General features: G+C 34.7%; 1 long non-coding RNA gene across 1 annotated transcript; it reads left to right on the top strand.

The window, feature by feature from the left end:
• Positions 1-1,901: 1,901 nt before the first annotated feature.
• Positions 1,902-3,380, top strand: LOC123711427. The gene is made up of 3 exons (XR_006753953.1): positions 1,902-2,298; positions 2,521-2,652; positions 3,333-3,380. It is a non-coding gene; the product is annotated as an uncharacterized LOC123711427 (long non-coding RNA).
• The last annotated feature ends 591 nt before the right edge of the window (positions 3,381-3,971 follow it).

The raw sequence follows: 3,971 nt of genomic DNA, 5'->3' as shown, positions 1-3,971 counted from the left end.
TCTATTTAATTCCTACTATAAGACATTTGCTTCCTTAGTATTTTGGGAAAACCATAACAACTTAAGTCACCGTCCATTCTGACGTCTGAATGGCTGGTCACCTATCCTATTGTACTCACTATAATGAATTACCGATTATTTCATGGTTCATATTTTGCTTCCTATTTGCTTCTTCCTAGGTTTTCAAACCTCGATGCTGTACCTATGATGGAATTAAGATATCGAACAATGTTATTACGATTCCCTCCAGCGCCTGGTAAAAATATTTTGTTAATATAATATGAGTTTATTTATATAAATAAAGGTAGGTAGGTAGTAACAGAACACTTTATGTTGTTATCAGATTTGTTTTCTGTCCGGGCTGTTGATTTTTTTGACACTTTATATCTTTGAGTTTGTGCTATATTACTATTTACAATATATAACTCACCTGTTAAATATTCTAAATGCTTAATTAAAAAATTAAATAAATTCATCTATTCGTAGTCTTTGCAACTTACTGCCGATTTGAAACAATAGCCTTTTCAAATTTTTGAAATAGGATTCTATGTTTGAAGAGGATGGTCTGTCGATATCAGAATTGTAAGGATTTTTTATAAAGGAAATTGGCTCATTAAACGTAGTAAAACATAAATGAACGCCGGAAAGTAGTAGAAATTTTCGTGGTGGCTCTGAATCACTCTGAAATACTTATAACTTATCGGCTGTGCTTTTCATATATGCCTTATTACGCTATTCTTGTATCTGATGACAATTCCTGTAATAAGTCCCTAGCCAAACCGTTTATGGGAAGTGTAACGTGGCGTAAGTGATTAAGATAGCTAATGAACGAACCGTCTCACATCACAGAATAGATAAAGCAGTTGGTCTTATCCTGAAAGGTACGTGCTAATTGTTATAAAAATCAGTTCGCAATTCACAGATCACTATGAAATGACACACTTCACGTCACGGTTAACCTAAAACTTTCTGTTTATTTTCATCGCCTAATTAGATTATACAAAATTAAGTAACAAATAGTCTGACATAATAATACCTAGTACAATGTTAGATGAAGATATCATGCTTATTTATTTACTTTTTTATATAACAGGGGACAAGCTGGCAGGAGTCTCATCTGATGTTTAGTGATACCGCTGCAAATGGACACTTTCAACTTCAAACTTGCTTGCATTTTCTGCTGGGTTAAAATATTTTATTTGTTTTATGTTTGTATGTATTATATACAACAAAGTATTCATTAATAAAACGTACAGAATATCAAACTAACGCAAATTTATTACGAGCTTACTAGCGTACTGCAAAGTGAAGGTGTAAGGGTGGTGGTGAAAAGTTTCATAAGTGATTTCTAGAACATAGTAGGAAGATTTATATTACTTCTGTGATTGACGAGGTTGTCAGTATCACGTATTGTTCAAGCACATTCGGCGTCATAGTGTCAAATGCCAAATGCAGTGATTATTTTCGAGGCGCAACGCCATACATTTATTTTAAAAATGGTTTTATTTTAAAAGCTCTAAAAATGATAAACCTAAAACTCTATTTCATTAGGTACGATTTATAAGTTCTATTTACTGTTGTATGTAATCTGTGAACATTTAATTATGAAATAACGCATAGTTAGTAGATTTCTGCCCCATTACTCTTATAGATTTTTCTACTATATTTAGCGATATTTGAAAATAAATATTATTAAGGGTATTTATATCTTATTTTACTATTTAATATTAAAACTATATAATTATATAAAATATTACCATTTAATATCTATATGAAAACAACTCATCTAATCTATGGTTTATGTCCAACAATGAATAGATAACCGAAGAATGGCCGAAATGACCTATATTTGGTATCAGCATAATATGGTAGATAGTTCCGTTCAGTTCAGTATTGGTGAGCTAAAGTAAAAGATAAATGGTAAACAGTTATTAAATAAACATCACGTGGAGGAGGCATGTGGTATACGTCCTCGGATCCAAAAGGAGGATCCGGGACCAGTCTAACCACTGACAAGCTGGACCCAAAGCGAGGTGGTGCGCGGCGGCGGGAGAGTGATGTGTCGCGTGATTGGTCTGATTGGAAATCAGTTGACGTTTGTGTCCCGCGCTGTGCATACTATCCCCCATTGCCTTATTTAATGTTCAAGATGTTTGCTGGTCTATTGCTGTTTTGTAATTCTACTGACCTCATAGGGTAGTGCCATAAAATACCTACTCAGAAACTTGGTAATTAGCCTATCGGCATTTTTTGTCCGCACGCAGAGTTGAAACATAGTTTTGTATTCTTAATATATCTGTAAGTAAATAGCACTACAATCTTATTGGTTAAGTGGTTATTTAAACTATAAAAGATATGTATATTTATCTACGTTAAAATTTGCAAAATTACTTTATTGTCAATTAATTGAAATCGCATCCACTGCATGGTCATTTTAATGACATTTTGCTGTAGATTTTGTATTTTACGACAAGGGCAAATTTTAGAGTGATTTTTCTAAGCTCATTCTCATGATTTCAGTGTCGGTGATAGCCTTCAATGCCATATTATTAAATTGTTACTGCATAACCCAAAATTGTTCTTAAATAGTATATGCGCATATATGAAGAAATAAAATTGATGCACAGCCGGAGATCGAACCTACAACCTCAGGTAAGAGAATCCCACGCTAAAGCCACTAGACCAACACTGCTCATTGTTAATTGCATATATTGTAAGATAAATCGTAAATAAAATAAATTGATTATCTAATTACAAATCCGTCTTAACATAATGAACAATAATGACCGCCTTTGCAATCAGCTAATATGATCCTTATTCTGTTTATTTAGTTAAGGTAATGATATTGAGGACATTACGTATAATGCAACATTAGTATAATCAAGTATTTTTTGCACGTAATGTTCGTTACTAGTGACCTTATTGCGAGATAAAAAAAATTGTAGTGTAACTTCTTTATCAGCGTCTTAAAATAAATTATCGTCACATTTTTCCGTTACACGCCATATTTTTCTTGTCCCTACCACGGTTGATTCCAAGAGGTTCGAAGCCATTAATAACAAAAATATATAATAACGATAACAATGATAGTAATAATTCTATTACAATGAATGAAATTCTGTAATAATCTTAGTAGTAATAAGGTAAAATGAAATAATTGTATTTTTTGTATTCATGTCTATGATAATAAAAGCCTTTTGTTAAACTTTATGTAACCAATTTCTGTATACTTGCATATTGTAGACCATTTTTCGAAAAAGAAGGTCATAAAGAAGTCTCCCTTCTTACGTGTGTACACTGGTACACGCACACATTTTCTTTATTTTGAACAGGAGCAGGAGGCTCACCTGATGTTAACTGATACCGCTGCCTGAGTGTCCATCACTCTCAATGCCAGAGGGAACGTGAGTGCGACACCGGCCTTTTAAGAATTGGTACGGCATTTTCTTGAAGGACCCTAAGTCGAATTGGTTTGAAATACTTTAGTAGCAGCTGGTTTTATATAGTGGTGGTGCACGGCAAAAACTGCATTAAAATACGCTTATATGTGGAACGAAGGACGTAGAGATCCGTTGTGCGTTTAGTCCTGGCTAATTTAGCCAGCCTAACTCTTTCCAGAAGCCCAGAAGTCTCCCGGGCACACAGGCTTCCTCACTGTTCCGAGGATTTTTGTACGTTGATTAGCCACAGCCTCGCAATCCAGGACTACGTGGGTGACTGATTCCTTTGCGCTGAACAGCCTCTGCACAAGGGGCTGTCTGTCACGCCTAGAACAAAAATATGTTTATTAAGGAGACGTAATTGTTCCTATCATTGTTTTCAGATTGGTTCTATTTATGTTTAGAAGTCGCTTAGTGAATTGCGGGTTTACAGCTCGCAGAGCCATTTTGGACTGTTTGCAATGCACACTTCGCGACCATCGTTGATGCTGGAGTTCAGCAGATTTTTGGCAAATCCAGGTTCGCACTAGC

This window comes from Pieris brassicae, chromosome 6, assembly GCF_905147105.1.
Source record: "Pieris brassicae chromosome 6, ilPieBrab1.1, whole genome shotgun sequence".
Lineage (NCBI taxonomy): Eukaryota > Metazoa > Arthropoda > Insecta > Lepidoptera > Pieridae > Pieris > Pieris brassicae.
Note: the sequence above shows the minus strand (reverse complement) of the source record. Positions and strands in the feature narration are given on the sequence as shown.